This window comes from Mus musculus, chromosome 14 (genome assembly GCF_000001635.26).
Source record: "Mus musculus strain C57BL/6J chromosome 14, GRCm38.p6 C57BL/6J".
NCBI lineage: Eukaryota > Metazoa > Chordata > Mammalia > Rodentia > Muridae > Mus > Mus musculus.
In genome coordinates, this window is record NC_000080.6 from 84,063,232 (window position 1) to 84,075,592 (window position 12,361).

At 36.3% G+C, this 12,361-nt stretch overlaps 1 long non-coding RNA gene across 1 annotated transcript in view; it reads right to left on the reverse strand.

The window, feature by feature from the left end:
- Gm32455 (predicted gene, 32455) overlaps nt 1-12,059 on the reverse strand; it is a 28,860-nt gene extending 16,801 nt beyond the window's left edge. The window contains exons 1-3 of the long non-coding RNA NR_153783.1: nt 11,890-12,059; nt 11,224-11,350; nt 4,576-4,670 (exon numbers count right to left, since the gene is read on the reverse strand). This is a non-coding gene — a long non-coding RNA (predicted gene, 32455). The remainder of the gene's footprint in view (nt 1-4,575; nt 4,671-11,223; nt 11,351-11,889) is intronic.
- Nucleotides 12,060-12,361: the final 302 nt, after the last annotated feature.

Below are 12,361 nucleotides of genomic sequence, written 5' to 3' on the forward strand. Positions count from 1 at the left end.
TTCTGAGATTCCTGTTGAGAATTTTCTGTTTAGATCTGTGTCTCACTCTTTTATTGGTTTGTTTGGTTTGTTGATGTCTAGTTTATTGAATCATTTATATATCTGTCAGATGTAGAGTTGGTAAAAATCTTTGTCCATTCTATTTGCTGCTATTTTGTCTTATTGATGGTGTCCTTTGCCTTATAGTAGCGTCTCAGTTTCACGATGTCACATTTATTGACAGGTGCTTATTGTGCTTGGACTATTGGTGTTCTATCCAGGAAGATATTTTCTGTGTCAATATTTTCAAGGCTATTCTCCATTTTCTCTTTTATTAGGCTTCATATACAAATCTTTGATTTACTTGGACTTGAATTTTTTGAAGGGTGATAGACATGGATCTATTTGCAATCTTTTAAAGGAAAACATCTAGTTAGACCAGCACTATTTGTTGAAGATGCTTACTTTTTTATGTTTTATCCTTCTTTTTTTGCTTTTATCAAAAAACGGGTTTACATAGGTTACATAGGGGGTCTATGTCTAGGCCTTTGATTCAATTCCATTGATCAATGAATCTGTTTTTATTAAAATGCCATGTAGTTTTTAATAGTTCTATAATATATCTTAAATTCAGGGATGGTGATATCTCTGGGTTCAATTTTATTGCACAGAATTGTTTTATCTATCCTGAACTTTTTTTCCATTTGAAGTTACATATGATCTTTTGAAGCTCTGTAATGAATTTTGTTGGAATTTTGAAGGAGATGCTGTTCATTCTGCAGATAGCTTTTACTGCGATGACCATTTCTACTTTGTTAACCCACCAACCCATGAGCAGGGAAGATCTTTGCATCTTCTGACATACTCATCAATTTCTAATGCCAAATCTCTTCAAACTATTCTGCAAGATAGAAAGAAGGTCCATTGCCAAATTGATTTTATGAGTGGAGAGTCATCCTGATACCCAAATCACACAATGATTCAACAACAAAATGGAATTACAGATCAATTCCTGTCATAAACATATGTGCAAAAATACTCAATAAAATACTGAAAATCTAAATTCAAGAATATATCCAGAAGATCTTCTGCCATGGTCAAGTAGGCTGTATCCTAGAGATAATTCAACATTGAGAAAGTAAGTCCATGTAATCCACCATATAAACAAACTTAAATTAAAAAAAAAAAACTTAAACTATCTCAAAGAATGCTGAAAAAAGGCCTTTGACTAAATAGAACAGACTTTAATAAAGAAAGTCTTTGAGACAATAGGGATGCAAGGGACATACCTAAACATTACAAAGGCAATATACATCAAGCTGATAGCCAACACTAAATAAAATGGAAAGAAAAATCAAAGCAATTCTACTAAAATCAGGAACAAGGCAGGGTTATCCACTCTCTCCATATAGATATTCAATATAGTAACTGATGTCCCAGTAGTTACAAAATTAGACAACTGAGGGACATGCAAATTGGAAAAGAAGAACTCAAAGAATCAGTGTTTGCAGATGATAGGATAGTACACGTTCACAACCCCAAACATTCTTCCAGGAAATTCCTACAGCTAATAAACCTCTTTAGTGGCGTGGATGGGTACAAGATTAACTCATGAAAATCAGAAGCCCTCCTATAGATAAATGATAAATGAACTGAAAACTAGTAAGGAAACAACCCCCTTCACAATAGCCACAATCAATATAAAATATTTTGGAACAACTCTAACCAACCAAGTGAAAGGTTCATAAATAAAACCTTCAAGTGTATATTTTTCTAACAAAAGTGATTCAATATTTAAAAAGAAAAGTACTTAACTGAACATAGATGTAGATAAAGTCACTATTTAAATGAAAGACCTATTTTTCACCAGGAAAACCAAAAAGTTGTTACACTGCCATCTTTGAAAACTTCAAACTATGGAATTGTGTTTATGTGTCTGGTTTTAAACACTGGGAAAGAGGAGGGTGAGCAAATTTACGAATAGAGAGTGGAAAGAGTGCTGTACACTGCTGTCTTATAGATGCCATGTAAAGCTTGCACAGAATCAGTGGCTACCTGAACAACACTGTGTCAAAAATAACATAGATGAGGAATGCTGTAAAGCCTTACTAACCACAGGGAAAATACAGAAAGGTAATGGTTTCTGAGGAGGGGGGGACATTCCTTATTATTATAGCCATATACATTGTTCCATCCTATTTCTTGCTCTAGTGAAGTCTCACTTCACTCGACAAGGTCATTAGATATTACATGCTATGCAAATTATATGTAGTGGGTCATGTTTCTCCATGTATCTGTATATGTACACACACACTCACACAAAAACACAAATAGGTAAACCACACATACGCAATGGAAGTAGATTGACTTTGATAGTGGGTCTTGTTGGGAAAGATAAGAGAACTAGAGAGTAATTTCAGAAAATTTAGTCATAAAACATTTGTGTGAACGTTGTATGCAGAACACATTTGGCACATTTTTATAAGCTATCTCAGACTTTTTTATTAGACATTTTCTTTATTTACATTTCAAACGTTATCCATTTTCCTAGTTTCCTCTCCGAAAAACCCCTTTCCCCTCCCCCTTCTTCTGCTCCCCAGCCCTCCCAGTCCTAGGGCATAGAATCTTCACAGGACCTAGAGCCTCTCCTTCCATTGATGACCAATTAGGCCATCCTCAGCTACATATACAGCTGTATGTCCCATCCTGTGTTTTCTTCAATTGGTGGTTTAGTTCCAAGGAGCTCTTGGGGTACTGGTTAGTTCTCATTGATGTTCCTCCTATGGAGCTTCAGACACCTTCAGCTCCTTGGGTATTTTCTCTAGCTCCTTCATTGGGGACCCCTTGTGCTCTGTCCAATGGATGATTGTGAGCATCCACTTCTGTATTTGCCAGGCACTGGCAAAGGCCTTCAGGAAACAGTTATATCAGAATCCTGTCAGCAGGCACGTGTTGGCATCTGCCATAGTGTCTGGGCATGGTGGTTGTTTATGAGATTCATCCCCAAGTGGGGCAGTCTCTGTATGGTCATTCCTTCAGACTCTGCTCTGAACTTTGTCTCTGTAACTCATTCCATGGGTATATGGTTCCCCCTTCTAAGAAGCATTCTGAGCGTCTGGGCTAATATCCACTTATCAATGAGTGCATATCATGTGTGTTCTTTTGTGATTGGATTACCTCACTCAAGATGATATCCTCCAGATCCATCCATTTGTCTAAGAATTTCATAAACTCATTCTTTTTAATAGCTGAGTAGTACTCCATTGTGTAAATGTACCACATTTTCTGTATCCATTCCTCTGTTGTGGAACATCTGGGTTCTTTCCAGCTTCTGACTATTATAAATAAGGCTGCATGAACAAAGTGGAGCATTCGCCCTTATTACACAGTGGAGAATCTTCTGGGTATATACCCAGGAGTGGTATTGCTGGATCTTGCGGTAAAACTATGTCAAATTTTCTAAGGAACTACCAAACTGATTTCCAGAGTGGTTTTGCAAGCTTGCAATCCCACCAGCAATGGAGGAGAATTTCTCTTTCACCACATCCTTGTCAGCATCTACTGTCACCTGAGTGTTTGATCTTAGCCAGTCTGACTGGTATGAGGTGGAATTTCAGGGTTGTTTTGATTTGCATTTACCTGATGACTTAAGATGTTGAACATTTTTTCAGGTGCTTCTCAGCCATTGGTATTCCTCAGTTAAGAATTCTTTGTTTAGTTCTGTTCCCCATGTTTTAAATAGTGTTATTTGGTTTACTGGAGTCCAACTTCTTGAGTTCTTTTTGTATATTGGATATTAGCCCCCTATCAGATTTAGGATTAGTAAAGATCTTTTTCCAATCAGTTGGTTGCCTTTTGGTCTTATTGACAGTATCCTTTGCCTTAAAGAAGCTTTGCAATTTTATGAGGTCCCATTTGTCGATTCTTGATCTTACAGCACAAGCCATTGCTGTTCTATTCAGGAATCTTTCCCCTGTGCCCATATCTTCAAGGCTCTTCCCCACTTTCTCCTCTACAAGTTTCAGTGTCTCTGGTTTTATGTGGGGTTCTTTGATCCATTTAGACTTGAACTTCATACAAGGAGATAAGAATGGATCAATTCACATTCTTTTACATGCTAACTGCCTGTTGAATCTGCCATTTACCTATTTTCCATTAACTACTTATTTTCAAACTTTAAAAGATTAATTTATTTTTATTATTTTATTATTGTTTTATCTTGGTATGTTTGTTTACCACATGTTGTACTCACAGAAGCCCAAGAGGGCATCATATTCTCTGGAACTAAAGTTGCTGTCAACTATGAGTTGTCATGTGGTGATGAACACATAACCTGTGTCCTCTGAAAATGTTGAATACTATTAATATCTGTGTCATCTTTCCAGACTTCTGTGTGGAAATTTTATAACTATAGATCACTCATAATGCCTACAACAGGAATAGTAACATTTGTTCTCATATTTTAGTTTATCTCTATAAAACTTTTTTGGCTTTTTAACTACAAGTATGATCTTCAATTTCAACAAAATAATCATATTTAATTTTTACTAAAATATTTCATAAGATTTGAACATTTTACCTTCTTCAATGCCTTACCTCTGTCCACAACTCATTTAATGATTTCTTCTCTTTCTCTTGTAATTTTAATGAGAATGGCCACCATAAGCTCCTATATTTAAAGACTTGGTCCTCTGTTGGTGGAAATATTTGAGAAAGATTAGGAAATGTATCCTCATTGGAGTAAGTGTGAAGTTGGGGAAGGAACGTCACTGGGGACCGAGCAGGCTTTGAGGTTTCAAACCCAGTAACAGGCCAAGTCTCCTCTTCCCCTCACCCCATCTCCTGCTCATCTCTTTGACTGCTACCTTCATTCAAAATTAAAAGCTCTCAACCACTACTCTAGCACGATGCCCATCTGCTTCTCACCATGGTGACCATAGATTAAACTTTAAAACATGGGAGAAAGGCCCCTGTTAAATGCTTGGTGTAAAAAAAAAAAAAAAAAAAAAAAGTTGCTTTGGTCATGGTGTCTCTTCACAACAATAGAACCTAGACAGTCTCATTAAAAAATGCCAAACAAACACATAAAGAACATAAAAAATAACCAAAAGAAAAAAAAAAACATAGAAATTTTAAGAAAGAAAACTAAACAGGCAAAAGACCAATATGACAAAATCTGTCAAAGCAAAACCAAAAGTCTGTATCTCATTTAATTTGTCCTATTGACAAGTGACAGCTGGCCATGGCATTTCCCAGGGGTGCAGTTGCTATCCTAGTTATACTTTGATTTTATGTGCCCTTAGCCATTCACCCCGATTGCTACTATGATGATTGGCTTAACAAGATAGGCCCACTGGAGCAATAGTGGTACAACTGTTATGACATTGAACTGTTGATGAACAGCTTCATGATAGCAGTTAGAATCTATCCAAGAGAATGAACTCTTGCCTATTACTCTTAACAGAACCAGAAAAAAAAAAAAAGTCAGTGACTGAGAACCTAATACTGTTCTGTTAGTGTCTAATCTTCCATGAAGAAGTTTCATTCAAGTTTCTTTGCCTGTGTAATCCACTTTTAAAAACACATTACTGCAGCTTAACCATGATAAAACATATCAAAAAGGGACAGTCTAAAGTATGTGACAAATATATGTAAAAAGCACTGCAGGTTATCAAAACTTAAAGTTGTGCAAACTTCATCTGCCCCAGTACAAGGGGACGCCAGGGCCAAGCAGGGGGAGTGGGTGGGTAGGGGAGTGGGGGCGGGAGGGGAATGGGGGACTTTAGGGATAGATTTGAAATGTAAATGAAGAAAATATCTAAAAAAAAGTGTCAAAATATATTTTAAAGTTAACAATAACTCAACATCGATAAAACTTTTCAAAATAACATAGAATATTAGGAGTAAAGATAATTACTTAAAGAAAAAGGTATAGATAAGTACTAGTAATTTTCATATTCAATATTTTCTCATTAATTTGAAAAATATACTGTGCAGATATAAGATATTAATAAAGGTGAAATTTACTGTACTCTATGAGAGACTCTGCTATATTGTCCCTTAATTTGGTTAGTGAGATATAATTCATAGAGCATAAAATTAACAACTTTAAAATGAATAATTCAATCCTTAATATGCAAATACCCAAAGTATTCAAATATTACTGTGAATTTATTGTGGACACATTAAAAAAAATGTAAGAGAGCACTACTAAAGCGAGTAAGCAACATCCTAAGACAGAAGCTTGCAGTGGGATACCTAGATAGATTGAGCAAGGTCTTATTTATAGACTCTTGATATCTCTACAGCCATTAAATACTATTTTTATGATTGGGTTTAAAGAACAAAACTGTAATGTTCTAAGCAAAATGTTGAGCAGTTTTATTACCTTAAGGAGAATTCTTGCATTCATAAATTCTTACCTAAGATACTCTCTTTCCCATCACAAGCCTTATCTGTGTTTTTAAATTATATTTCACATAAAAGAATGTTTTAAATCATATTTTCATTGTACCATATAAAAATGCCCTACTGGTAGAATCAAAAACTTTTATATATTTATCAGAGTACATTTGAGACTTTTTAACATTTAAGATATTATAAATGATTCTATTGTTAATGTTTGAATACTGTTTTATGTAAAAATTTTATAGTTCATCCTGTTCATGGAATATATTTATATCTTAATAACTTATATGATGTTGTAGTTTGTATGGTGTATAACATGTATACATTTTATTTATAAATAATTTTATATTAAATAATATCTGAAACTATTAATTTACTGTATGTTATATATTATTTTGTATTATATTAAAAATAAAAAGAGACACAAAATTATTTTACACTTCTATTTTAGGAGCTGAGAAACTCCAGGCAAGATTGATTGACAAAGTATGTATAACTAAATTATAATCATAAATTTTAAGGGAACCCTTTCAGAAATATCTGACATACCTACTTCCGTCTAGTGTTATCCTAATTATAAGTATTGGAAAGGAAGATATTCTATTACATGATTCATATCTCCACTAGAAATGTTAATTTCCTCCTTCATGATTTTTGACATATGTGCTATATGGTTTGAAATAATTCTGTATTAAATGTTAAAAATGTGTGAGTTGCTCTCAGCACTGCCTAATCTATATCCATAAATGGGGCACACAGTCACAACTTCTGACACACTGGAAACCCACCTGACAGAGGGGAAAATCATAGTGTTGTAACAACGCAAGGGTCAAATGATACCTAACGTTATCTTCCTAACAGAACATAGTAATTATATTGTCTTTATTGCTGCTTTTGTGTTTGTTCAGTTTACTGAAAATGAATTTTTATTTTCACATAATATTTTCTATTATTTTCTAGTTACAATTTTGCCCTCACTGTTTTCCTCTTAGTTCCTCTCCCCTTCTCCTCCAATTCGAATCCATTCCTTTAATGACTTTTACTGGAAAACAAATGGCTTTCCAACAGATAATCATAAAATTAGAGGTAGCAAGATAAAACAAAAATGTTGTATCAAAGTTGAGCAATAGAAAAAAAGCAGAAGGAAAAGTTGCCTCTGAACCCTGAAGGAAGGGATTTAATAGAGACATCCCACTTAGGACTAATTACTTCAAGGTCTCTCACTCTTTGAATACTGTCTGGCTGTGGGTCTCTATATCTGTTCTCATCTGCTGCGGGAGGTTTGATTATATCTGTGGAAGGCACTGATCTAGGTGTCATTAGGAGTAATTTTATTTATTTATTTATTTATTTATTTATTTATTTATTTATTTATTTATTTATTTTCCGAGACAGGGTTTCTCTGTATAGCCTTGGCTGTTCTGGAACTCACTTTGTAGACCAGGCTGGCCTCGAACTCAGAAATCAGCCTGCCTCTGCCTCCCAAGTGCTGGGATTAAAGGCATGCGCCACCAAAGTTTGGAGCTGAGACAAAAGGATGGACCATCTAGAGACTGCCATATCCAGAGATCCATTCCATAATTAGCCTCCAAACGATGACACCATTGCATACACTAGCAAGATTTTGCTGAAAGGACCCTGATATAGCTGTCTCTTGTGAGACTAGGCCGGGGCCTAGCAAACACATAAGTAGATGCTCACAGTCAGCTATTGGATGGAGCACAGCGCCCCCAAGGGAGGAGCTAGAGAAAGTATCCAAGGAGCTAAAGAGATCTACAACCCTGTAGGTGCAGCAACATTATGAACTAACCAGTACCCCGGAGCTCTTGACTCTAGCTGCATATGTATCAAAAGATGGCCTAGTCAGCCATCACTGGAAAGAGAGGCCCATTGGACATGCAAACTTTATATGCCCCAGTACAGGGGAACGCCAGAGCCAAAAAATGGGAATGGGTGGGTAGGGAAGTGGGGGGGGAGGGTATGGGGGACTTTTGGGATAGCATTCTAAATGTAATTGAGGAAAATATGTAATAATAAAAAATATTTAAAAAATTAAAATAGCAATTGAACTAAAAAAAGAAATTAAGATATATTTCTAAAATTAAGATATGTTTTTAAGTATGACAGATGCACACATATATTATGAAAAATTGAATAGTGGAAAATATATGTAAAAATATGTTCTAATTAAAGAGGAATGTGAACTTGTTGGACTCTAAAAAAAAAAAAAAAAAAAAAAAAAAGGAGTCATTTTATTGCTACATTTTTTTCTTAGGACCAGTAGCTTTTACCTAAGTCTCTGGGCTATGTCATCTTTGCTTCATAGTCGCCTGGCAGCACTGACAATGAGTTCCATCTCAGAGAGTAGGTTTTAAGTTAAAACACATACTGATTGGTTACTCCCACAAGCTCTGTGCCTCCATTGCAGTAGCAGATCTAGCAGATAAAATACTATTGTAGATCAAAGACTCTGCCTGGCTTGGTGTTTATTTTACTCTTTGGTAACATGCAGAGTATTTTTCTATACTCAAGATCCTAGCATGAAGGTGTAAATGCTTTATGCTTACAAAAGCTTGACTTCTGTATGTTCAATTAGTTGAAATGCATACCTGTCATTCTCAGCAATGGGGTATTTTAATCAGTTTGTGTATCTATTATCACATGCAGAAGACTGATCTAGTCAGCATTCCAGCAAGAAAATTGGAGAGGCTGATAATATCCTGTTTCTTTCTTAAAATTGTAGTCAATAACTCTGTATATGAGAGAGATTTTCTTCAGGGCTATACAAACTGTTAAGTAACACCCACCCTCATTGCCTACAGAAAAGTCTGAAACTTGTCTACCACCCAGGTACATAGAATCCCATTCTGTCTCCTGACTCTGTAAACAGAAAAACAGGCAGTGTATATGAATACACAGGAGCAAACTAAACTAAACTAGACTAGACTAAGCTAAACTAAATTAAACTAAACTAAAGTGAATAATATTTTTAAAATAATCAAAAAATTTAAAATGTTACTAAGCAATTTTAACAAATGAAGTTGGCTTGGTAGCACAGAAATGTATTCCAAGCTACTGAGGAGGTTGAAGCTGAAATATCTAAAATTTCAAGTTCTGCTCAACCTACAGATTGAGTTGAAGGGCATAGACGTTCAGAGTCATTCTTTCTTTTAAAATTAAAAGTATAAAAGGACTGTGGATAAAGTTCTGTCATGAACCACGTTACTAAAAAGTGTAAAGGTTCAATTACTTGTAGCAGTTTTCCAGTGTAATAAAAATTCAAGAAATAAACTTAAATACAGAATCTCTTAAATGTCTTTACTTTGTAATTCCACTCATCACAATATATTTCTAGAATTCTTATCTCTATATGATATTGTGTACACTTCCCTAATTAGTGCACTATGAAAGAGTGTATAATAATAGAAATGGCAAAATAAAATAAATGTTCTCCCTATATTGTGAGTTACAAAATTTACTTTTGAAAGCTATCCATTTAAATTGAAGACACATATTGTCTTCTACAACAAAGTTAGCTCAACTGTAAGGATGTGTTTAATGGTTTAAGCTAATCCCACATTCATTTTGTAAAGTTCACTACTTCCTAGCAGTGAATACATATCTGCAACAAGAATATTTTCTATTATGCCTTTTATGTTTGATTTGCCTTTTTCATTAATAGTGAGCTCCTATTTCTCTATTCTTTTTGGCAACACAAACCAGACTCTAGCTACTCACAGTACAGTTAAAATATCTCATAAATACACTGAATTGTGACAGGCAATGTCTTATCAGGCCATTCAAATGAAAAGCTATATTAACGACTAATATTCTTGACTTTTTTCTTACTTTCCTTCTTAAAGACTTGTAAATAAATACAAAAAATCAGTATGACATAAGATGTATTATAGGTTGTAGGTAGAAGAAATCATCATAATAATGCATTAAAACATGCATTTGCATGATGAAAACTTTTGACTAATTAAACTGAAGTTTGGCCAATCTTGTGTGCTTGTGTGTGTGTCTCATTTCTTCTTTTGATATATATATATATAATATTATATTCTTTAATCCCTTTTTACACTTCAGATTTCCTCCCCTTCCCAGTCTGCCCCCCTCCACACCTTCCATGCCTCCTCATCCCCATTCTCCAAGAAGATGTCCCAACCCACACCCACCTCGACCCCACAAGATCTTCCCATTCCCTAGGGCCTCAAGTCTCTTGAGAGTTAGGTACATCTTCTCTCACTGAAGCCAGACCAAACAGTCCTCTGCTGTATATGTGTCTGGGGCCTCATATCAGCTAGTGTATGCTTCCTAGTTGGTGGCTCAGTATCTGTAAGATCTCAGGGTTTCAGGTCAGTTGAGGCTGCTGGTCTTTCCATGGGGATGCCCTCCTGCTCGGTTTCTTCCAGCTTTTCTCCAATTCAACCACAGGGGTAACTGGCTTCTGTCCATTGTTTGGGTGCTAGTATCTGCATCTGACACTCTCACCTCCTTGTTGGACTTCTCAGAAGGCAGCCATGCTAGTCTCCTGTCTGCAAGCATACCACAGCATCCCTAATAGTCTCAGGGCCCCGGGCCTCCCCTTGAACTGGATTCCAATTTGGACCTGTCACTGGACTTCCTTTCTCTCAGTCTCTTCTCCATTTTTGTCCCTGAAGTTCCTTCAGACAGAAATGATTCTGGGTCAGAGCTTTTGACTGTGGGATGGCAACCCTATCCCTCCACTTGATGTCCTGTCCCTCCACTGGAGATGAACTCTACAAGTTCCCCCTCACCCCTGTAGAGCACTTCATCCAAGATTCCTCCCTTTGAGTCCTGAGAGTCTCTCACCTCTGTACATTCTAGAGTGTCCCCCAACTGCCTCTTTCCCGAGGTTGCCTGTTTCCATTCTTTCTGCTGGCCCTCAGGGCTTTAGCTCCACTATGTTCATAGGGGTCTTATATGTGATAACCAGAAGCTGGAAACAATCAGATGTCACACAATGGAAGAGTGGATACAGAAAATGTGGTTCATTTACATAATAGAATATTATTAAGAACAAGAACAACATGAATTTGTAGGCAAATGGATGGAACTACAAAATATCATCCTGAGTGAGGTAACCCAGAACCAAAAGGACAATTACTCACTAATAAGTGGATATTAGCCAAAACAGTACAGAATACCCAGGATACAACTCCTAGGACTCAAGAAGGTTAACAACACGAAGGACCCAAGTGAGGATGCCTCAGTATTATTTGGGAGGGAGAATAAAGCAGTCACAGGGAGCAGAAGGAGTGAGTGACTTGGGTGGGAGAGAAGACAGTATGGGAAGGAGTAACCATGTTCAAGTTTTGCCAATCTTGTTTGTATTTTTAAATAAATATTTTCCCTTTCTTGTTTTTTAGAATTCCATATAAGGTATTTTCATCATATTTTCCATCCAAATCCTCCCTTATATCATCCTAAATCAAGTACCTTTCCCCCAATTTTGCCAATTTTTATTTAAGAACTTACCAACTGTAATGTAGGCTGAGTTATACTTCTGCTTTTGGGCCACTCACTGGAGTGTGGTTTATACCATATTGCATAATCTGAAAAATAACTGACACCCCCTTCTTAGTAGTCATTATCTCTTGCGCGCGCTCGACTGGCCAGGAAGAACAACGCTGCAACAGGATCCTTCTGCACACGTTTATTGGGAGAGCTTGATTGTAGAGGCGAAAAGACCCTGAGCCCAGAACTGGTGCTGCTTACATAAGCCTAGGAGAGGCGTGTCTCACATCTGATTGGTTAACTTGTCTTGGCAAAAGAACCTTCACTGCCTATGTATGTGTGGTGGCCAGCAGTAGCCAACTGCCACTCTGCAACTGCCACTCTGCAATGGCTTCCCACAATTATCTGTCCAAAGATCCTCACTTTGTCATACTCATGAGCCTCTTTTATTTTATCCTTGAATACTAATATCTTGATCTTGTCCAGGTCATCA